Source organism: Pongo abelii, chromosome 10, assembly GCF_028885655.2.
Source record: "Pongo abelii isolate AG06213 chromosome 10, NHGRI_mPonAbe1-v2.0_pri, whole genome shotgun sequence".
Taxonomy (NCBI): Eukaryota; Metazoa; Chordata; class Mammalia; order Primates; family Hominidae; genus Pongo; species Pongo abelii.
Window position 1 is genome coordinate 129,580,097 of NC_071995.2, and position 24,825 is coordinate 129,604,921.

Consider the following 24,825-nt stretch of genomic DNA (forward strand, 5'->3'; position numbering starts at 1 on the left):
AAACTACTGTTGCAGCACAAAAGAAAGCATGCTTGTGTCTAGTTTGGGAACTCACTGAAGTCTTCCTCCACAAATCTTTCTCAAAGGAAACCTTATACTATCACATTAACTTACTTGATATGCCCATGTCTTTTCTTTAAACTACATGAAACAAATAGCTATCACAAAAAACATTTTTAAAAACCTATACATCTCCTAAAATCAACTGATGTAACAGCACTGGTCCACCTACTTCATCGTGGGACGATTTCAGCAAACAATAAAACAGAGACATTTCTAACCATGATCAGATGGGCTGGATGCAAACGAATCAAGGCAGACACCTCCAGTGAGATCCCTGCAGGAGGAGGCACATCATCATCATTGCTGACTACCTGCTTTTAATGCAAACCACCAAGTCCTTACCTCCACCAACACACATCCTATTCTGCTCCTCTAAGGAATCATGTTCTCTCAGAGAAATCATTAAGAATAACATGAAAAAACGAGATTACAGGAAGTCACGATAATCTGCAAGTGATGTACTTTTTTTTTTTCTAGTTCTATTAAAGAAGAAAAAATTTTAGGTGGGGCAATGATTCCTGGCTTCTCAATGCATTTAGTGCATGTCGGTGCCCTCGGTATAGAATAAGTAAATCTACTGCTTTCTCCCCTCATCTTCCTGGGCTCCCGGGATGTGCTTTTTCAACCACCCTGTTCTCTTTGCTCTGGGGCCCCTCCTGCCCTCGGCTCGGCCTGCTCAATCGTTAAAGAGGCTAAGGGGCTCTAATATCTCATCAGGCTGACTGGAGAGCTTGTTAATGATTATAGGGCATAAAAAACTACTCTGTATGGTTACATGTGAAGTGTGTTAATTATTAATTCAAAAGTGGTCCAGCAAGATAAAGGATTTGTGGGGCTGTGCATAACCAACCCTAATGAGCCCATGTAAAATTGAGTACAGAGCTCGAAGACCACTTTACACAAAGTTTTAATTAACAGAGCCATTTAGGCAGAGAGGAAAACAAAAACAATGATTCATTGATGTACGTTTTACTGCTGCCATCGAACGCCAGGACACATAAAACACCGGCCACCTGCTCTGCCCCATAAACATCTTCCTCACGAAGCACAGGATCATGCCTTCTGCCAGGAGGGAGGAGCTAGTTCTTGCTATTTAATGTTAGGCATAGACGCAGTTCATTTCATCTGTTTACTACAAGGTCCTCGCTGCATAGAATAAAAAAAGAACCCCCAGGTCTTAAGCCAGAGTCAGCACCCTCACGTTTTTGCTGTATATTTCAACTAACAGCAGACCTACATGAAATTAAAATGCTACAATTATATCCATTGTCTGAGTATATTCATTATCTAAAGGGTGTTCAACTTTGTCCCATCATTTGAGCTCAAAGAATTGAAAATGCTGCACAAAAATCGAATACAGAGGAGGAATTTCCACTTGAGATTTCACAACTTTGAATAGATGCTGTTTCTAATGCCAGTTCTGTGATGCTTAAACTAGCAAAACCAAACTGTTTCCACCAGAACGGTGAATTCCTGAGGGAGGAAAGTTGGAGGGACAAATAACGGAACACCCAGCCCTTGCCTTTCCTCCTGAGCCACACCCTATCCCGAGTGTCCTGCCCACAGCCTACCCAAACTCACCCTCGGGACCAAAGGTCTTTTCTAGCCTGATACGGGGCCTGAGGACAGATTTGGAACAGAATACCCACAGGGTAGTAACAGTCATTTGAGCCGCAATTAAGACCCAAAGGTTTAGAAACCAGGGGTTAGCACAACCCCCCGAGGCTGGAAATGCCTCTTCCCACCTCTCAGCCCAGAAAGCAGCCCTTGCTCTACAGCCCACAGCCTAGAAAGAGATCAATTTCCCATCTGTGTCTAACCTGTATCTCATTAACCCACGGGGCTTTTTCCCCAGCCCCAAAAGCAGGTACTTACAAGGCACCGGAGATCAGTGGTCTAGTGGACCAGACAGACTGGTCCAGGCCTCCCCGCCAGCCCCCCTTCCCGTCCCCGTGGACGCCAGCCTCTCTGAGCCTTGGATGTTTGTGCTCGGCACCAGGCTGGAAGGCTATTTACTTATTCATGGGCTGCCCAAGCCGGCCAGGAACTGCTTTGTGTCAGCTGAATAGGATGGTAATTCAATCTGCGAATGGGAACCGTTGGCACACAGCACGCCTGTCATAATGAGTCACGGGGGGACAAGCACCCAGCGTTCAGAGCCACTGGGAACCTGTCCTTCGACAACGAGCTGTGTCACAAGACACCACCTTCCTTTCCTCAGTCGCTCTCTTCCCCCCGAATCTCCCCACCCCAGATCAACTCTCCTGGAGATGATGACACAGAATTACATATCCTTGGGAGCGGAGACGGGGAGGCGGGTAATGCCACCTGTTCTCTTGAGCTGTACACATGGAAAGAGAGGAGACAGAAGTGTTGGGAAGGAATCTGAAGCAAGAAACGCGGAGTGAGGAAGCGGGAGGAAAAGCTCACCTGCACCAGGAGTGCTCAGGTTTAATGTTTTCTAAGCCCTATCTCACGTACTCCTCATCAAAGCCCTTGGAGCAAATGAACAATTAGCCTCAGGCAGGTTAACAATCACACCCAAAGTCTCTGACTGGGGGTCTTTGAGCCCTGGTCCATCTCACATCACAAGTCATATGTTGCCTTTGGTGCAGCAGGTCACATCATCCAATCCAAAGAAACCTGCCTCTCTTTAAAGATGACTTTTTTTTTTTTTCAGACAAGGTCTCATTCTGTCACCTAGGCTGAAATGCAAATGCAGTGGTGCGATCTCAGCTCACTGCAGCCTCGACCTCCCAGCTTCAAGCTATCCTCCCACCTCAGCCTCCCAGGTAGCTGAGGCTACCGGTGCTCACCACCATGCCTGGCTAATTAAAAAAAAAAAAAAAAAATTTTTTTGTAGAGATGGGATCTCACTATGTCACCCAGGCTCATCTCAAACACCTGAGCTCAAGTAATCCACCTGCTTCAGCTTCCCAAAGTGCTGGGATTACAGGCCTGAGCCACTACACCCGGCTGACTCTACCTGTAAACAAATCATTTTGTTTCCAATAACAACAGAATCTCCAGCACATTAATTAAAGTCACCGAATCCAGAGCACACAAAAAAAACAGAGCTGAGATTCAGAGATGAGAAGACCCTAGCCAGGTGACAAAGCCCAGCTCCCCCTGCCCCAGGGGACAAGGCAGGACACAGCCCCTCCCCTCTCCGTTCTCCTTCCGGGTTTCTTGAGAGTTAAGGACATGCCTTTCATCAGATTGCTTTGTTCCAGCCTCAGGAAGCTCAGCAGTTCATTTTCTCCACATCTACTGCATGGGCTGCTGGTTACTGCTGTAGAAAAACCACAAGCCAGGCAGGCCAGTGCCTGGACCTACCTCTGTCCCCATTAGACAGTCAGCTCCAGGAGGGGAGGGACCCTGCTTATCGTATTCTAAGCACCCAGGGAAGCATCCGGCCAAAGGAGCTACTGAAACGCTTGTTGAGATGCCAAGTGAATGAAGTCTTCAACCTCTCTGTTGCCTTCCCACATGTAGCAGTGAGGATAGGCTGGACTCTGCTGTGGTTACAAATAATTCTGATTACAGTGGCTTAAGATCACCTGGGTGCATTGGTGGCCCCTGCCCTGTGTCTGCAGCTCTGCTCCAAATCATCCCCACCTGGGACCCAGGCTGACAGAATGGCCACCACCCAGGTCACTGCACATCAGCGGGAAGGAGAAGCTCGAGGGGATACTGCTGGCATTGAGTGCTGCACCCCAAGACATTGGCGATTTCTGTGCTCTGGACACCAATTCGTGACTCACAAGTTATTCATCCAATGCTATCTCATTGTGGCAACTGCTACTGTTTCCATGCATCATGCACAGGCCCAGATGGAAAGATGGGGCCCAGGGGTGCAGTCCCACCTAACATCTGAAAGGGACCTGATGAATGCCCACACATCTTAGCGTCCTTCCAAACCTTCCCAGCTCTACATTCCAGCTTCTGACTTCACTCCCCTGCACTCTCCTACCAGGGCCCCCCCTACATCCACTCCACCAGCCAACTTGCAAAACGGAAATCTATGTCCCTCCCCTGCTAAAGCCCCTCTGCCTTCCAGCCTCTGAGTGAAGGTTACCATGCCACTGGTGACCTGGTTACACTAAGCCCTGAAGGTTCATCTCTTGCCACCACCCTCCCTTTCCACGCTTTATGATGAACTACTCCTTCCAAGATCTCAAACGGAGTCTTTGGCCTCTCTCGGTCAGACCTTACACTTGCTATCCCCCAGCGAGGCTGGTCTACACTCCTTGTCCCGACACGGCTGGCTCTATTGTCTTTCAGGCAGATGTCACTTCACCCAGGAAGCCCTCCAAGACCTTTCATCTGTGTTCTCACATCATCTTCCCTCCCTACCGGCGCTCTTGAGCACCACACAGATTCCTAATTTCCCAACTACCTATTGGTGGTCCTCACAAAACTAGAACCAAGTGGAGATTGGCGGTTGTATGTATCTTATTTACCAGCTAGTTCTGTGAAGGTGCAAGGACCCCAGCTTTGCTTTTTACCAGCTGAATCACCTTGAACGCTCATTAGACCTCACTGAACCTCAATTGACTCAGCTGTGAAGTAGGTATAACAGTATCCGCTAATCCAAGGGCTTCTCGAATGGACTAGATGAGGTAATAACTACATAGCTCTTAGCCCAGAGTTGGGTATGTGCCAGATACTCACACACTATTGAAGAAATGAACAGATGGGAAAATGAGTGAACACTAAACCATCAGCCAGCCCCATGACATGAGCCCAGCAAGGTAGGAATGTCAGCCTGGCGTTACAGAGAGTTTGGGTGTGGAGTCAGCACTGCAGAGAACAGCGCTGAGCTATAAGGAGAAACCAAGTCCTGACAGCATTACTGGAGCCCCTGGATCAAGCTGTAACTGAAGATGGATACCTACAGCTGGGTTTTTCAGGTGTGTTTCAACACATTCCCTTTTAGGACTAAGTCAGTGTAATTAGGTTTTCTGCCACTTTTAGTAAAAACCAAACCCAAACCAATACACACCTAGTAATGTCTTGGGGATGGTGTCTTGTCGCCTTGTTCTGGGTACAGAACAGCAGAGAATCATGAAGGTGTGTACGCCATGCCTATTCAGTACCATCTCTTTGGCTCCAGGTTGCATTTGAATGTTAAAATGGGAAAGTGTTCATAGCAGTATATACAGAAAATTCCACACTCCATAGCCATCGAATCTTTGCACTGAGTTGTTCTGCGGAGCTGCATCCTGTTTTCCTGCCTCTGCTGCCTCATCGTGTCCTCAGATCACCTCTCAGCAGACGCTAAAGCCCCACCGCATCCCCCCATCCCATCACCATTTAAAATGCTTATCACCAGTTGCCCTGGTAGAACGGGACGCCCCTGGGAGTAGAGCCCTTGTTGGTCTCACAGCCCACGGGGCCCCTCCCAGCCTAGAGCAGTGCCTGGGACGCAGGAAACACTGGATCCACACGAGTCGAGTGAATGAATGAATGCTTGCCTGAGACAGCACATTGGACTGGAGGATCCACAATGCTTTAGTGTAATTAGTCATGCAATTAGTGAGTTCAAGAAGCAGCCCCCATTAAAATGAAAGTAATGTAAACCAACTCTGGGAACATATAATAAGAGTAACGTGATTAGAACCAAAGTTTGGGCCACAGTTAAGGAATCTTAAAATTAATGAAAATAAAGAATTGATCGATGTATCTCCTGCACTGTCTGCCAGGAGCAAAGGGATTTGTGGGACTTGGTTAGAACCAACCCTGATGCCTAACAGAATGAGGTGGAGCTGCGATGTCCTGGTGTCAATGTCCTTCTGGCAACAATGTCCTCTTTCCCATTTGTTGTTTATCCAGAAACCTTCAGGCCTGGCTTGGGGTACCTTCCTGTACAGCTCATGGGAAAGGACAGGAGGGCTGAGCAAATTCCCTGGGTCCTGCCAGCTTTACTGACTGGTTATTAAGAAGATAATATTCTGGTTGGTAAATAAGTTATTTGGGGACTTTGGCATCGACCGTGTAGACAGTTGAGAAAATCAGGCTTCTTGGAATGCAGACTTAATGACCATGGGTTCTAATGTCCTCTGAACCCGGCCCCAGCTGCTTTGGTGTAGTGACTTCACCAACATCTAGTTGCTAGAATGAGACAGCATTGGATGAATAACTTGTGAGTCATGAAATTGGTGCCCAGAGCACAGAAATCACCAATGTCTTGCCTTCTTGATTTTTCCAGGGTCTCCCCAGATGGACACACATTAAAGCCACCCTGTCTGGGAATAGACACCGATTAGGTTCAGCTTAGAATTACTCCCATAAGCAACCAAGATGTCTTTCATAGGCGAATGAATGATATATCCAGATACTGGAATAACTCAACGCTTTAAAAAATAAGTTATCAAGCCACAAAGAGACGTAGAGGAGCCTTCATTGCACATCACTAAGTGAAAGAAGCCAGTCTGAAAAGGCTATAAACTGTAGGATTCCAACTCTATCGAGGTCCCGAAGCCCTGAGCTGCGGGCTGGTAAAGGTGGCCTGTTAGGAACCGGGCCACACAGCAGGAGGTGAATGGTGGGTGAACAAGTGACTGCCTGAGCTCCGCCTCCTGTCAGATCAACAGGCATTAGATTCTCATAGGAACGTGAACCCTACTGTGAACTATGCATGCGAGGGATCTGGGCTGCGTGCTCCTTATGAGTATCTAATGCCTGATGATCTGAGGTTTCATCCTGAAACCTTTCCCCCTCCCCATCCATTGTCTTCTATGAAACTGATCCCTGGTGCCAAAAAGGGTTGGAGACCACTGAACTATAGTACATTGCGGAAAAGGCAAAACTATGGAGATAGTTAAAAAAAAAAAATCAGTGGTTGCCAGGGGTGAGCGGCAGGAAGGGAAAAACAGGTAGAACAGGAGGGATTTTTAGGGTGGTGGAACTGCAGTGTCTGATGCTCTGACAGAGACACATCTGTCAAAAGCAATAGAATGCACAAGACAAGGAGTAAACCCTAATGTAAACTATGGACTCTAGTTAATAATACAATATCAATACTGGGTCATCAACTGAAACAAAGGTACCATACTAATAATAGGGGAAACTGTGGGGTCAGGAAGAGGGGGTGCTTGGGAACTCCCTGTACTCTTTGATCAGTTTTTCTGTAAACCTAAAACTGCTCTTTTAATAAAAGCCTGGCCAGGCACGGTGGCTCACGCCTGTAATCCCAGCACTTTGGGAGGCCGAGGCAGGCGGATCACCTGAGGTCAGGAGTTCAAGACCAGCCTGGCCAACATAGTAAAACCCCGACTCTACTAAAAATACAAAAATTAGCTGGGCGTGGTGGCAGGCACCTGTAAGCCCAGCTCCTCAGGAGGCTGAGGCAGGAGAATCGTTTGAACCCGGGAGGCAGAAGTTGCATTGAGCCAAGATCACGCCATTGCATTCCAGCCTGGGCAACAAGAGCAAAAAAAAAAAAAAAAAAAAATCTATTGGCCAGGTGCAGTGGCTCACACCTGTAATCCCAGCACTCTGGGAGGCCAAGGTACTCCAGCCTAATAGAACAAGACCCTGCCTCAAAAAAAAAAAAAAAAAAAAAAAAAAAAAAACAACCAACTAAGTATTAAATTTTTTTCAAAACTGACCCAAAAAGTACCTCACTCCTTTAATTGCTGTTCTTTTGTACACAGCAAGCGTCTACACCATTCCGGGTCAGTGGATTTCCTCCTGGTCAGCAGGCTGGGCTCATTCAGATGAGTCCAGGCAGCTCGGGGGCTGGGACTACCATGTCCCCTGCTATACTCCCAGTCCCCGAATGGCACCTGGCTCATGGGACCCGCACCCTAACTATTTTGTTGAATGAAGTATTTTATTTCTTATGTCTCCACTTAGCTACAAATGACAGAACATTAACAAGTGAAAATTGAAAGCCGAGATGAAAACCTCCCCCAGGAAACGTAGTCAGGCTGCTCCATTCTCCAGTGATGTAAATCAGTAAAATAATTCCAGAGAGCTTAAGACGCTTGGATTACTCCATAAATTCCTGACGTGTGAGGGAGCCCTCAACTTCCTGGCGTTTCTGTTACAGGAAGTCTAACCCGGTGGGGACCTGGCTAGCTTTCTAGTCAGTTCTAGTTGGTTTGAATTATTGCAGCCTGTGCTGCACAGGTCATGCCTGTACACTCCGCCCCAGAACAATGGGCATCTCACGATGTTATTCTCGATCATAGACATTTCAGCCACCGAGGAAGATGGGGAACAAACACACTGCCTAGAACCACCCTTGCTGCTCAAGGAAACAGCTCAGAGAACAGGACACTCCCTGGGGACAATGTGTACCTGAGCTCAGTGATGCCTTGCATTTAATTAAACACACTTACCGCTCAAGAGCAATTTCATCAGCTTAATCATCTTACACGAAAATTAATTTTGCTCCCACTAAAAGCCCTGGAACAATTATGTATGGAAACTTCCATCACAGATTAAGCTTATCTTCAGCCCAATTATTTCTTTATTTTCAAACCAAAGTTCAGTGTATCGTGCTATTTTCTAAAATAAAGTTATGTCCAGAATTTCATTTTCCATTTTAATGTTAATTATTAACACTATTTGTGTCCGTAACCGCAGCCAACCTTTTGAGAGCTTACTCTGTACTAAGCAAGGTTCAAAGAATCTTATTCAAAGTGTTCACTGAAGCTTCGGAAGAGCCCGTGAGGTAGGCACTGTGATGACCTGCGCGTTATGAGGGAGACACCACGGCCCAGAGGGCTTCAGGCGCCTCCTGGCCCTACAGCTCGAAAGATGAGGCCCGAGGATTTGGATGTCGGCATCCGGCCCCAGGGACCACACACAGCCACTGGGCTTCACCTCTGCTCCCTCCTGTGCCACCCCCTAAGTTAGAGGATCAACACAGACCAAGGGGAGAGAGGCAGCTGCTCTGGGCCACCAAGGTTTTCAAAGGAAAAATTACTCTCTTTTCAGATATGAAAGAAAAGCCTAAGTGGGCCTTTGGAAGTATTAAATTGATAACTTTAATATTAGGAAACTACTGGGAACGCTATCAACCAAAGAAAGGGCAGGCACGGCCCTATTAAAGCTAACTAATGTCGGTGTCACAGCCGTCCCGGCACTCAGCGCTGTTTCTGTGGACGGGCAGGAGAAACCGCTGTCTTGCCATCATTTTAACCGATTCGAACGCGTGCCTTGGAATGCCAGTGCAGTGCCCTACTCGCAGCCACTGGCAGGCATGCCGCCATAATTACGAGATCACAGAAGGGTCAGATGGTCCCAAGTCCTCTTCTGTTTGCCATTCCAAGGACAGAAAGCTAAATCATGAGCCCTGACCGCACCGCGAGGGCCAAGTCTCCCAAGGCTGGAGGAAGCCTTCATTTCAGGGTGACTGCCAGACACTCAGCCCAGCATCACGGGCTGGATTTAGGATGGTGACTGCCGGACACTCAGCCCGGCATCACGGGCTGGATTTAGGATCGTGACTGCCAGACACTCAGCCCGGCATCACGGGCTGGATTTAGGATCGTGACTGCCAGACACTCAGCCCGGCATCACGGGCTGGATTTAGGATCGTGACTGCCAGACACTCAGCCCAGCATCACAGGCTGGATTTAGGACGGTGACTGCCGGACACTCAGCCCGGCATCACAGGCTGGATTTAGGACGGTGACTGCCGGACACTCAGCCCGGCATCACGGGCTGGATTTAGGACGGTGACTGCCAGACACTCAGCCCGGCATCACGGGCTGGATTTAGGACGGTGACTGCCAGACACTCAGCCCGGCATCACGGGCTGGATTTAGGACGGTGACTGCCAGACACTCAGCCCGGCATCACGGGCTGGATTTAGGACGGTGACTGCCAGACACTCAGCCCGGCATCACGGGCTGGATTTAGGACGGTGACTGCCGGACACTCAGCCCGGCATCACGGGCTGGATTTAGGACGGTGACTGCCGGACACTCAGCCCGGCATCACGGGCTGGATTTAGGACGGTGACTGCCGGACACTCAGCCCGGCATCACGGGCTGGATTTAGGATCGTGACTGCCGGACACTCAGCCCGGCATCACGGGCTGGATTTAGGACGGTGACTGCCGGACACTCAGCCCGGCATCACGGGCCGGATTTAGGACGGTGACTGCCACACACTCAGCCCGGCATCACGGGCCGGATTTAGGATGGTGACTGCCGGACACTCAGCCCGGCATCACGGGCTGGATTTAGGATGGTGACTGCCGGACACTCAGCCCGGCATCACGGGCTGGATTTAGGATGGTGACCGCCGGACACTCAGCCCGGCATCACGGGCTGGATTTAGGATGGTGACCGCCGGACACTCAGCCCGGCATCACGGGCTGGATTTAGGACGGTGACCGCCGGACACTCAGCCCGGCATCACGGGCTGGATTTAGGATCGTGACTGCAGCGCCTTGCCTTTCTTCTGCATCATAATTGCCGCCCTCAATTCTTCTCTGCTAATCAGCCTCATGGGCAGAGAGCCCCTCATTAGTGCCTGGGAATTAACTGCCGTGCAAAACAGAAAAACAAACTGTGCCTATGTTGTTCCTGGAGTCCTGGGGAAGGAAGAGGCGGCCGTGCTGAGAGCACTCCGGGAAAATGAGTCAGCCTCAGGGCACCTCTCGCCCCTTATGCATGGCTGGAGAGTAAACCAGGAGGACAGAGTGCTCAACACAGCAAGGGGTGCCAAGCGTGGCTGCACCAGGCTGGGCCCCTCAAAGCCATAGGTGACAATGACAGCTCGCCAGGGCCATCCGAGGATTGGGTCATACCTCAGTGCTGTACATCATTAATCCCCACCCTGACTGTATAGATAAGCCACTATCCCCATTGTACAGATGAGAAAACTGAGGCAACCAGAGGTCAAATGCTGTGTCTAAGGTCACACAGTTTGTAAATAGCAAAGCCCAGAGTCAAATCCACGTCTCTGGTGCTAAAGCCACGTTTCTAACCTCTGTATCCCCAGCTTCCTGCCCCAAGAGCCTGAAAAATCATTGCATTGGTATTCGGGGCTCAGGGGACGGGGTGTGGGAATCAAAGGCAGACCAGAAAGAGAAGATGGCTTCCCCTCCAGGACACCCCAGATGATGCCCCACACTCCAGGGAGAGGCCCTGGCTCTGGCTGGGACTCTGGGTTGGTTTAGTTTAGTTTAGTTTAGTTTAGTTTAGTTTAGTTTAGTTTGAGATGGAGTTTTGCTCCCATCACCCAGGCTAGAGTGCAATGGCGCGATCTCAGCTCACTGCAACCTCCACCTCCCAGGTTCAAGGGATTCTCCTGCCTTAGCCTCCTGAGTAGCTGGGATTACAGGCACATGCCACCACGCCCAGCAAATTTTTGTATTTTTAGTGGAGACGGGGTTTCGCCATGTTGGCCAGGCTGGTCTTGAACTCCTGACCTCAGGTGATCTGCCTGCCTTGGCCTCCTAAAGTGTTTGGATTACAGGCATGAGCCACCGCGCCCAGCCTGGGTTTAGTCTTATAAGTCAGACCATCTGACTAGGAATAATAACCTTTATTACGTCGACAACCCACATCAACTAACATGCATCTATCCTCTTCTAAGCACCAGGCACTGTCCACGATGTTTTGCTTAAATTCACTCATTTAATCCCGATAGTAACAACCTTATAAGTCAAGTCCCATCATTATCTCCACTTTGGGGATAAGAAAACTAGGCTACGCATTGAAGCTCACACCAGCAGGTCACAGGCACCTTAATCTGAACCAGGCTGCCTCTGAACGGGACACGTGCCCTCTCGGCCAGGCCACACTGCCACTCACTGAGAAAGGGGTAGAAGGAAGGAACCTGCTTCCCTCCGTAGAGCGCCATCAATTCTTTCCCCAGAATGGCACGAATTTATATCCCCACCTGCTCTTGAGTTTGAGTCTTGGACTGGACACATTCCAAATACCTGCCTTTCTAAACGGTAATGGTTCTCTAACAGCTGCCTCAGGGGTCCTGGCTCAGCTGGCTGTCCTTAAACGAAGCCCCAGCAACAGCCACTTGCCAACCTGTGCCAACCTTTCATTTTAAGAGGAGAGCTAAGCCCCGGCGAGAGTTCCCCCCTGCACAGAGACGTGTAGGCCTCCTGGCTGTGGAACACGGGGAGCTCACACTCGCTCTGGCCCTGGGTGCACGGGCCACAGCAGCAGCTCCCAGCTCCCATTGGCAGGTCCTGTCATGTGTGTGGAGCGTATGTCTCCTGTGTCAGGGAGAGGTGACCCCGACAAGCGACCAGCAGGAGAGGATGAAGGGCAGGAAGGCGGAGCCCAAACCTCCTGGGGACCAGGACCATGGAAGCACAGAGATGAAAGCCGGTGCCTAAAGAAATCACTGGGCCAGGGACAGGCCCCCCATGGGACCGGGGACAGGAGAGCTGGTGCCTACAGAAATCACTAGGTCAGGGGCAGGTGCCCCATGGAACTGGGGAGAAGAAAGAAATCACTAGGTCAGGGACAGGTCCCCCACTTTACAGATAAGAGAACAAATTCTATACATGTGGAGGGAAAGAAAGCCCACCCAGGCTGCACTCTGCGGAGGTGGGGACCACTGCTCCACATCCCTCCACTCACATTTATTGAACACCTGCGTGGGACATGCGTCAGTGAATAACACAGGGGCAAGGGTAAGGTCCCACCCCAGAGGAGCGGACATGCCCACAGAGCAACGGAGGCAAGAAACACGCAAACAAACAACAGCCAGTTTCAGCTCATGATAGCGAAACAGAACAAGGAAACCAGAGAGCAAGCAGTGGGGTCTGCGAGGGGCAGCGGTTTTAGAGAGTGTGGTCAAGGTGGGTCCCCCTGAGAAGGTGTCCTCTGAGCAAAGCCTAGAGCAGTGAAGAGGCGGCGGCCATGCTGAGATAGAGACAGAGAGAGAGAGATCCCAGGCAGCTGGCACAGCACATGCAAAGGCCCTGAGGCAGGAGCTGGAGCCCAGGCAGCCACCCTCCCAAAACAGTGCTCACCAACAGTCCTGATGGACATGAAGGATTCCGCTCTCACTGGCAGAAAAGCTAGACTGTGGATTCAGGGGCCTGTAGCCTCTCCCACTGAGATGAAGGAAAGGAAGTGGAGAGGCAGACTCCCTATGAAGGCCTCGAACTCACTCAGAAAGACTGTATAACAAGGCCTCGAACTCACACACACACACACACACACACACACACACACACACACACTTGCTACAAGACTGGAAGGCAGCAAGGGTGCTGTGAGGAAACACACCATGTCCTGCCCCGTGGTTTTAGACAAATTAGCTTTCACGGGCCGCTCAGCTTTTAATCCATTAGGGCAGACACATGTCACCTTGGTTAAGAGCACAGTAAGATCCAGCCCTGAGACGCATGCTGCATTTAAAATACAATCGCACATCGATCTGGACTCTACCTGTGGCCGAATTCATTATCCAGTCTAGGAAGATTAACCATTACAAAGAATCTATATAAATGGGATGGGAAGATTAAAAGTATGCTTACTTCAAGGAGCTTTATCATCAAGTGCAAATTAATTTGTGCAAGGTAGCACACCTGTATCTAAGCCCAGTGTCTGCGTATAAAGCCCAGGAATTATGGGAGACATTTTAAAACCAAGTGATCCTAATCACCGTCAGACTTCAGGGGCAGCAAGGCTAGCAAGTGACATCAGAAAAGCCACAGGACAGAGACCCTGAGCCCTCGGAGTGTATGGCCACAACCACTGCGTTACTTCGGTGTGTCTGAAATCATCCTCCGGGCTGAGAACGTGGCAGAGACACTGGGCGAAGCACCCAACAGCTCGGGCTGACTTCACATGCTGACTGACTTCGAGGGCTGTGGCCCACTGGGTTTCCCCACACAGCCTCCTTAACCAGCACCTGCCAGCGGCAATGACCGAGGACATTCTCCCAGTTGTGTCCAGGAGCCAGCGCCTAGTCTCTCAAACTGTGAAATACTCAGGAACACTGTGAACCCGTTGTTAAGTCACAGGTAATTTGAAATCAGTTGTGGTTGGAGGGTTTACACCACAGAAATAGGCAAACACTACAAATCGGAACTTTTTTTTTTTTTTTTTTTTTTTGAGACAGTCTCACTCTGTTGCCCAGACTGGAGTGCAGTGGCACAATCTTGGCTCACTGCAGCCTCCGTCCACTTCCCAAGTTCAAGAGAGTCTCCTGCCTCAGCCCCCCAAGTAGCTGGGACTACAGTGTGTCCACCACACCTGGCAAATTTTTGTATTTTTAATAGAGACGGGTTTCACCATGCTGGCCAGGCTGCTCTCTACAAATCACAGCTTTTACCAGCACACCACTCCCTCAAAACCAAAGTCTATTATCCAGAGGAGAAAATAAACCAGAATTGAATTTTGTATGCTACAGACATTGGAGTCACTCCCTCCAGGCCCCTGGAGTTCACTGCTCTTCCCCAGCACTGGCTGGATGTGATGTCGGGTTAACCAGCCAGCACCTTCCACCCCTACAGTCAGGACACGAGATGGGCAGAGAACTCAAGCCAGTCCAAAGGGAACTTTAGGATTGGAGAAAGTCATGCCCTCTCCCACTGGAGAAAGCACATAGCCTGGGGGACAAGGTCAAAGCCATTTTGTGGCTACAAGAGGAGTTGGCGTTAGCCCAGAGAGCAGAGAGAAGGATGAGAAGAAACAAAGTCCTCGCTGATGGCATTAAGTCTCTGGATCAAACCGTGCCTGATCTCTTCCTTATCGCTGGACTTTCAGGTTATTCAAACCTACACAGCCTTTTTATATTTAAGCCACTTGGAGATGCACTTTCTTTGAACAGAAAGATTTCTTACCAACAGAAATCTGAAACCAAGTCTTTATAGTTTAGTCTTCCTTGCCTAACTAAATGGATTCATTAAAGCTCTTTTCAGTTACTAAATCACTGAATAGCTTTGTTTGCACTCCCAAGCTTTTAAAGAAAGAAAGAAAAAACCCAGGGAACAACACCTTGCGTTTCACCCAAGCATTGAAATCTGTGGTGCGGCAGCTGGTTCCCTCTCCACCTCCCTCTCCACCTCCCTCACCACCTCCCTCTCCACCTCCCTCACCACCTCCCTCTCCACCTCCCTTCGCCACCTCCCTCTCCACCTCCCTCACGACCTCCCTCTCCACCTCCCTCACCACCTCCGTCTCCACCTCCGTCTCCACCTCCGTCTCCACCTCCCTCGCCACCTCCCTCACCACCTCCCTCTCCACCTCCCTCACCACCTCCGTCTCCACCTCCCTCTCCACCTCCCTCACCACCTCCCACTCCACCTCCCTCGCCACCTCCCTCGCCACCTCCCTCTGCCACCTCCATCTCCACCTCCCTCGCCACCTCCCTCGCCACCTCCCTCGCCACCTCCCTCGCCACCTCCCTCACTACCTCCCTCACTACTGCAGAAGGGATTGTTTCCTCCAGCTCCTAATGACCCTCTGCTCCCATTTCCTCCTCGAGGTCCTGTTTTCAGATGCTTTCTTGCCCCAATCCGAGGTCACAAGCACACGCATCTCCACAAGAAGAATGACAACCAATCTTAGAGGTATAGGGAGCTTTAAATTTACCCCATTGTCAGGAAAAGAGAAGCCCTATCTAAAACTTAAAATTGTACAGAGGTAGAGTTGGAAAAAATCTTTGATGTCACCTCCTAGAGGGCAAGAGAAAGCCGTCTCCAGGGTTGAATGATTTGTGCAGGTCGCACAATTCACACACACAGTCCCTGAACCAGGGCTGAGAACCCAGCAGTTCAGACTCTGCAGCCACAACCCACAGGCGCCATGGGCATGACAGTGGGTGAGGACGCCCAGTAGCCCAGGAGCCACATCGGTGTTTGCCAGCTGCACCTGCTCCCCATCTCCCAGCCTAGAGGCCCAGCCTTAGCCTACGCGATTCTCACAGGACAGACATGTACATGTGAGGCAGAGTGGGGACCCATCTTAAGGGGCCTGTGGGCCCCCTCCCCTCAGCATGGAAATAAAGGAAAATCTTGGGTTCCTTCATGGGGAATTTCAGGCACCTAACTGGCCCTGGGAAGTAAATAAGCAACTTGAGAAGCAAAAAGGTAATAGTATTCAAGACCAGCTTAGCCAACATGGTGAAACCCTGCCTCTAATAAAAATACAAAAATTAGTGAGGCGTGGTGGTGCACACCTGTAATCCTAGCTACTCAGGAGGCTGAGGCAGGAGACTCTCTTGAACCCGGGGGGTGGAGGTTGCAGTGAGCTGAGATCGCACCAATGCACTCCAGCCTAGCTGACAAAGTGAGACTCCATCTCAAAAAAACCAACAAGAAACAAGAAGGTAATAGCAGCTTAAAACAACAGCCAAGGGAGTTAGAGTCAGGAGATGTTTGCTTCCCTATAGAAGCTAAAGCATCATCACGTCTGTCCCTGAGTTGTTTTTCAGAAACCCAGACCCCCACCAAAATGGATTCACCTGCACCTAGACCTCAGATACAGGAGACCCGACGACTGAGCTCTGAGCACCAGTCTTTGTTCTAAATTTCTTCCTGAGGGGCCTGGAGGAGGTCACACCCATGAGCCAGAGCTAACATTCTTTTCTGCTGACCCTAAATTTTTACACAAAGTTTCTCCTTCTAACCAACTACGAATCAGAAAATCTTTGCATATACCTACAACTTGTAAGCCCCTGCATCCAGAGATCCCACGCTTTAGGTCAAACCAATGCATAACCTGCATGTATTGGTGTGTGACTTTGCCGGTAACCTCTACGTCCCTGCCTTTAAAGACCCTCCCCTTTAAGCCATCCGGCAGTCCAGGTCTTCCACATAAGGTTCTCCCCGCTAGACGCCCTGCACTAAATGCCTCTCTTTCTCATGCTGCAAACCTCGGTGTGGCTGTTTGGCCTGACTGCAGTGGGTGAGTTGGACCCCAGCTCCGTTGGATAACACATGCACACACGTGTGCACACACGTGAACACACGTGTGCACACACATGCCTCACATGGTACAGAAAGCCAAAGGGCATGACAGGAGTCACGCGCTGATCACCACCGAGTAGATACATCCCTAGATTATGAGTTCCTAAACTTTTACACATCTTTCTTTTCTAAATTTTCAACAGTAAATACTAAAGATGAAAAAAATGTTTCTCACGGCTGTCAAGGGAAAAGGGGAAATCCCATTTCGTGCACCACTAATGGAAGAGGAAACAGACACAAACTCTCACTTCTCAAATGCCTAAAAACATGGCTTTTTGACCCAGAAGTTCCACCTTCATAAATTTATTTAAAGGATCATAATGGACAGGACTGAATCATCTTATCTTTTAGAATTACACACAGAAGGTATTCATTGTAAAAAAAATTGAAAAGCATAAAGGAGAAAATAAAAACTTCATAATATCCCCTTAAAATACATTCCATCTATATGCGTTTTCTAAATCCCCCAGCAAAATCAAATTCAAGCTATAAACATCTGATGTTATCCATGATGATTTTAATGAGGTATGTGTTTTTGTAAATTATTTTCTGTGCTTTAAAATTTTTTCTACAATAAATATATATTACTCCATTAATCATAATCAAGTTAAAAACTATCTAAAATTAGTTTTTTGTTTTTTGTTTTTTTTGAGACGTAGTTTCGCTCTTGTTACCCAGGCTGGAGTGCAGTGGCGCGATCTCGGCTCACCGCGACCTCCGCCTCCCGGGTTCAAGCGATTCTCGCTCCTCAGCCTCCCGAGTAGCTGGGATTACAGGCCTGCGCCACCACGCCCAGCTAATTTTGTATTTTTAGTAGAGACAGGATTTCTCCATGTTGGTCAGGCTGGTCTCGAACTCCTGACCTCAGGTGATCTGCCCGCCTCGGCCTCCCAAAGTGCTGGGATTCCAGGCGTGAGCTGCGGAGAAATGGATCGCACACGGTAATTTTTGCAGCAGCACCATGGGTTAAATACTGTGGGCCCTGAACGCCATTTTCATGCGGATTCCATGATCTTTAATGGCCTCCTGACTCAGAGGCACGGGAGCAGATCTCCCGGCTTTTCCTGCCCTTCGTGGCGGCCGATAGGCTCAGTGGGAGGTGGGTAGGGGGTGGCAGGAGGAAGCTACGGATAAGAGAGCAGCCGGGGGGACAGAACCGTGCCAAGTGTGTGTGTGACTGCAAAGCCAGCCTCTAGACCAAGAAAGGTGCTGGAATGTGGGGCTTGCCGCAACGCACATTTCTCTCTTCCTCAGAGGAGAGATGAGTGCTCCTGGCCGCAGGCCGCTCCCCTCCATGCAGTGACTAGAGACCCAGGCCCCTTCCCTCCGTGGCTCCCCAACCCCTGGGGCCTCATGGCCTCAGCGTCCAGCCAGTGGGGTACCGGGAAGGGCGGGGCCTTCGCCCGACTCAGGGCTCCACTCTCCCATTGGCCAGAACAAGCCACGTGGCCACCCAGACCCAAGGGCTGCTGGGAAACGCGCCCCTCCGCCGAGGAGTGGCTTCCCACAGCCACTCTGTGCAATGGGGAAAAATCTGGGGTGAACGGCTAGCAGACCCTTCCTTGGAGAGATAGCGCGGGCCACATAGGAGATCCCCAAACAATGGATACCCCATGCTGGGAGGACCAACTCACTCACCCTGGTAGGCCTGGATTTTCCCAGTTTCAGCCCTGGAGATCCTCTCAGTCCTGAGAAAATCAGAGATGTGGTCTCCCTACCCCCTGCTCACAGTTTCACCAAGACAGCACCCGAACAGGGTGGGGTGCCCAGCTACCCCAGCCCCGGAAGAGGACGTGCGGGTGCTGGGAGTACTCTACTCAGTGACTTCACACTCTGCGGGCCCTGGAGAAGGTGCCCCACCTCCCTTCAACGCGTAGGCTCAGGAGAGTCTAAAGTCAAGCCTTGTCTGCAGGTCGGAGATTCAACAGGAACAAGCAGTATGAGACTCAGAGATGAGGGATGTGTAGAGTATATTGTTGAAGCTGAAAAAAAACAAACCTGAGGACCTGACCCTCAAGTGTGGGGTGAACCCTCGGGGAGACGCAGTGGGGGCTCGCAGGCAACCAAGGAGGCAGTCTACACAGGAAATTGCGACTGCTGCCTTGCCCCCATCACCAAGGGGGCTTGGTGGGCAGCTTGCAAGCTGTCCAAAGGGTACATTTCTGCCCTTCATGTGCAGCGTGGTCCCTGGGGGCTGACTCGTGCCCACCTTCCCCAGCAGCCAGCTGCCGGGTCCATTCTTAAAAACCTCCAGGGGACATCTGGGCACCTTTCCGAAACATGCTGCCAGCTCCCAGCCTGGGGCTCTAAATAGAACTGCTCTTAACACCACATCTGTGCTCTTCCTACTCCAGCCAGCCTTCTGCTCGCTGCTACCACTTTGCTAAATGCAAGCATCTCACAACACTTGTTTTCTTTATCTGTGGATTCAGCAGGGAAGCCCTGCCACAGGGCGTGACCCAGTCACAGGGGCCTGCCCACCTGGGGGCTCCGTGTCCCCTCCAGCAGCACATGTGAGCAGATGGGTCCCCAGAGCATGCTCCTGTCTTGGTATTTGAAATCCGCCGTGGAAGCCTTCTGAAAATTGTGCTTTCAAATACAAATGCTGACCTCAGTCCAAGCCCAGATTTACTCTAATTGTCTGAAGACCCCTTTCCACCAACTCAGTAAACAAGGGAGACTCTGAGTTGTTTTCTTAACTGATCATTGTTTTCTGGGGGCAAAGTGGAGCATCGGGGGAGAGATTTTTCCCCTCAAAACAAGCAATTGCTTTTATAATTTAAATTAGGCCTGTGCCCTAAAAGAAAATCACTGGTAATAAATGCAAGCCTGCTGACCTTGGAGGAAAATATCAGATTTCAAGCAGCGTTTTCTTGAACAAAAATTTACACAGCCTTGTTTTTTTTTAAAAAAAAAGAAGAAGAAACTGCTTTGTAAATGTCACAGGAAGGATGCTTGGCAGAGGCTGAGAAAGCTTCCGAGCCACTTATTTCTGTTGAGAATGAAGAACTACAGCCTGGGTCAGGACTGAGGCTCCACTCCTGGCTTCTTAAAGCATCTCCACCTCCAAGCAAAGCTTCTCAGGGATGCTTTCTGAAAAAGACCAACATCTGGGGTCCCACAAAGCTCAGCACTGTTCAATTTTATTCTGCAGGGTACTCAGCATTGCCCAAGGGCACGTGCACTGGAGGCAGGGGGGAGAGAGATCAGCGGGCCCTGCTGGCGGCCTAAGGAGACCTCAGGGGCTCTGAAAGACAGGTTCCAAAGCATCCATTGTTAGAGGGGAATGTAAGGACTATGATTACATAGATGGCAGGGCGATGGTGTTGAGGAGGCTGTCAACACCTCGGAGTTCTTCCCATGTGCAAGGCAGGGTGCTGAGCCTGTGATGCCTACGTACGAAGCCATGTCAAGCTCACCACTCCCCTATTGTGCAGGTGAGATGGTCATTCCCACTTTATAGAGGAGAAAACCACGGGCAGCCCTGGAGCCTGCCCACGGCACAGCCGTCCTGGCACGGTGGTCCCCAGGCTAATGGAAAACGCAGCGACGAACCCAGAAGAGACCAAAACTTCACCTGGGCGGGATCTGGAAACACCCTTCGAGCTGAATCTTTTCATTTCTGTGTGTCTTTTCAAAGAACCAGCCCTTTGTGAGACTCTTAAGGATTTCTAGGGATGCACATTCATGAATTTAACACATTTCACATTATGAATTTGTGCTTGGAATTTAATTATCTGCAGGATTATGTACCAGCTCTACTCTTCGTTGAGAGACTGAACAAGTCCTGTGTCTTAGCAGTTATCATAGCTTTTGGAAAGCTTTTTGATGTTAAAAAAATGTTTAGGAATTAAAAGCATTTTATTTCATAGAAGTTTTAAAAAGCACTAGGCTTTGAGGTTGTTTGCTGGTTCTGCTGTTGTCTGCTAAATCATTGTGTTCTGCTTTTCTCTTTATTCACTCTTTCCTCCTGCCTCAGCTTTATCTTGTTAGTCTTCTAGTTTCTGGCATTGAATGTTTTGGTTAATTTGGGTTTTTTAAATACTCTTATTCATATAAGAGGATCTGAAGCTATGTATTTTCCTTGGAGTGTAGCTTTGGCATAACCTTATGTATTGGTATATAGCAGGACCCAGGAAACTATGTAGCCTTTAGGTTAAATCTGGGCCACCACCTGTTTTTGCAAATAAAGTTTTGTTGGAACACAGCCACACCACTTGTTTACATAGTATCTATGGCTGCCTTAGTATATGGCAGCAAAGTTTAGTTGTTGCCACAAAGACTGTCTAGCCTGCAAAGCTGAACATGTTTACCATCTGACTTTTTTCCAAAAAAGTTTGCCAACCCTTAGAATGTAAGATCCTTGTCCTTAACTTCTAAATGGCTTGTAGTTTTGTTTCCCTCTTTGGTGCCCTAACTTTTTAATCTGTTACACTCATTTTTGTTAATATTGTCCAGTGGTTAGATTTGCAGAGTGGGGGGTTTCTATTATCAACTTCTTAATGGATTGTATTGGGCTGTATCTGCATTCCCTTGAGGATATTGAGCATCTCAGTGGTCTTGCAAGGCTCTTAGGTTTTGCCATATGTATTAGATTGTTTTTCATTGCTATAAAGAAACACCTGAACCTGGGTGATTTATAAAGAAAAGAGTTTTAATTGGCTCATGGTTCTGCAGGGTATATAGGCAGCATGGTGCCGGCACCTGCTTCTGGTGAGACCTCACAGAATTTACAATTATGGTGGAATACAAAGGGAAGCCATCAAATCATATGGCAAGAATGGGAGCAAGGGAGCAAGGGGAGAGGTGCCACCCTTTTAAACAATCAGATCTCACGTGAACTAACCAAGTGAGGACTCACAATGGTGCTAAGCCATTGATGAGGGATCCACCCCCATGATCCAATCACCTCCCACAAGGCCCCTTCTCAACACTGAGGATCACATTTTGACATGAGATTTGGAGGGGCCAACATCCCAACTGTATCATTCTGCCCCTGGTCCCCCAAATCTCATGTCCTTCTCATATTGCAAAATACAATCATGCCTTCCCAACAGTCCCGCAAAGTCTTAACTCATTCCAGCATTTACTCAGAAGTCCCACGTCTCAAGTCCCAAGCTCTAAGCCTTATTTGGAGATAAGTTCTTTCTACCTACGAGCCTGTAAAATCAAGTCGTTTACTTCCAAGATACAGTGGTGGTCTAGGCATTGGGTAAAGATTCCCATTCCAAATGTGACAAATTGGCCAAAGAAAGGGGCAACAAGGCCCATACCACTCTGAAACATAGCAGGGCAGTCATTAAATCTTAAATCTCCAAAATAATCCTTGACTCCATGCCCCACATCAGGGCACACTGGTGCAAGGGGTAGGCTCCTGTGGCTTTGCAGGGTGCAGCTCCTGCGGCTGCTCTCACAGGTTAGAGTTAAGTGCCTGTGGCTTTTCCAGGCTCAGAATGCAAGCTGTTGGTGGATCTACCATTCTGGGGCCTGGAGGGTGACCCTCTTCTCACCAACTCCACTAGGCACTGCCCCAGTGGGGACTCTGTGTGGGAGCTGCAACCCCACAGTTCCCCTCAGCCTGTCCTAGCGGACCTTCTCTGTGGGGGCTCCACCCCTGTGGCAGGCTTCTAGCTGGGAACCCAGACTTTCCCATAAATCTTCTGAAATCTAGGTGGAAGCCACCAAGCCTCCTTCATGCTTGCATTCTGTGCACCCACAGGTTTAACAACATGTGGAAGCCCCAAAGGCTAATGGCTTGCACCCTCAGAACTGTGGCCCAAGCTATACCCAGGGCCCTTTGAGCTGACGCTGGAGTCAGAGTGCCCAGGATGCAGGAAGCAGTGTCCTGAAGCTGTGCAGGGCAGCGGGGCCCTGGACCTGGCCCCTGAAACTATTCTTTCCTCCTAGGCCTCTGGGCTGTGATGGGAGGGGCTGCCTAAAAGATCTCTGAAATGCATTTGAGGCCTGTTTCCTGTTGTCTTGGATATTAGCACTTGGGTCCAACTTTAAGTCATTTCTTTGCTTCTGTATCTGAGCATAGGTTATTAGAAGCAGCCAGGTCACATCTTGAATGCTTTGCTTTGCTTTTTAGAAATTTCTTCCACCAGATACCCTAGGTTATCACTCTTAAGTTCAAACTTCCATAAAGCCCTAGGACACAGATACAATGCAGCCAAGTTCTTTGCTTAGGCATAATATGGGTGACCTTTACTCCAGTTCCCTTAACTTTCTCATTTCCAGCTGAGACCACATCAACCTGGACTTCACTGTCCAAGTCACTATTGGCATTTTGGTCACAACCATTTAACCAGTCTCCAAGAAGTTCCAAACAATTCCTCACCTTCCTGTCTTCTTCTGAGCTCTCCAAACTTTTCCACCCTCTGCCTATTACCCAGTTCCAAAGCTGCTTCCACGCTTTCAGGTATCTTTATAGCAATGCCCCACTCCTTTGTACCAATGTTCCATGTTAGGCCATTTTTGCATTGCTATAAAGAAATACCTGAGGCTGGGTAATTTAGAAGGAAAACAGACTTGATTGGCTCATGGTTCTGCAGGCTGTACAGAAAACAGGGTGCAGGCATCTGCTCAGCTTCTAGTGAGCAGGAAGCTTCCAATCGTGGAGGAAGACAAAGAGGAGCCAGCATGCCACACAGTGAGAGCAACAGCAAGAAAGCCAGGGAGGAGGTGCCACACTTTTCAACAACCAGATTTCACATGAACTAACTGAGCAAGAACTCACTTATCACCCAGGGGATAGAGCCCAGCTATTCATGAGGGATCTGCTCCCATGACCCAAACACGTCCCACCAGGTCCTACCTCAACACTGGGATCACATTTCAACATGAGATTTGGGGGGACACACATCCAAACCACATCAACATAACCCAGCAATCTGGATGCCGAAAACACACAAATGACACGCTAGAAGGTCTCTACAGGGAGAGAATGGGGTGCTGGACAGAGGACAAAGAGGAGTGTGCCCTACGCAGGGCAGCAAAGGCCTCTCCAGTGAAGGAGAATCTGCGTGTAACATCACCCCGCCCCACCAGCCAGCATTACTTCCCTGTTTTATTTTCTTCATTGCCCTTGCTGCTGTCTGAAATTACCTCGTTATTTACCAACTGTCTGCCACTCTGTGAGAATGCAAACTCTGTAAGGACCTTATTTATCTTGCCTGATGCATTGTAACTATTCAAATATCTGTGGGAGCGAGGAAAAGACCAAGGAGGGGTGGGCAGGACGGAGAGTCAGAGAAACGCCATCAGTGGAGGGAGGCTCTGGGCCCATAGAATAGGCCCCAAACCATTGATTTCCACTTTAGGAAATTTATTGAGATTTTCTTTCTGAACTAAAAATATGATCTATGTTTGTAAATGTTGCATAGACACAGAAAAAATGTGTGGTTACTACACAGAGCGAACAGAGTTCAATTATTCAAACATTCACACACAGGCACACATATGTATATACAGGCAAACACAGACACATATGTGCACACACACACACCATCAACTTCAGCTCTCCCTCAGCTCCTCAAATTTGCCCTTGTTTGGACACCATCTTGAAGCCGGCCAGAATGAAAAGGGAGGGATGCTGGCTTCAGACAGAGCAGCTCAGGTCAAGGCACAGGCGACGGGAATGTGGGCAGAGGCACCACGCAGTCCATGGCAGAGGGGACAAGAGGGAAGATGCTGGGAGAGCCAGAAGTGAAAAGAGGATGCTGGTGGGAGCGCTGTCCTGGAATCCAGCCCTTCTAGGGGATGGAGGGAGCTCCCTCATGTCCATCTTAGAGCATGGGTTCCAGCAAGGCCGGCCTGCAGGCTTGGGGCTGGGGACACCGTGGAGG

At 49.4% G+C, this 24,825-nt stretch overlaps 1 protein-coding gene across 4 annotated transcripts in view; it reads right to left on the minus strand.

Annotated features, from left to right (window-relative positions):
• RIMBP2 (RIMS binding protein 2) overlaps nt 1–24,825 on the minus strand; it is a 323,541-nt gene that overhangs the window by 238,028 nt on the left and 60,688 nt on the right. The window contains exon 1 of one of the 4 annotated variants that reach the window (XM_054527744.2): nt 1,939–2,742. The exons of the other annotated variants lie outside the window; for them this stretch is intronic. The gene's annotated coding sequence lies outside the window, so the exon portion shown is untranslated. Of the gene's footprint in view, nt 1–1,938; nt 2,743–24,825 lie in introns of those variants that run through there. 4 annotated transcript variants of the gene reach the window in all.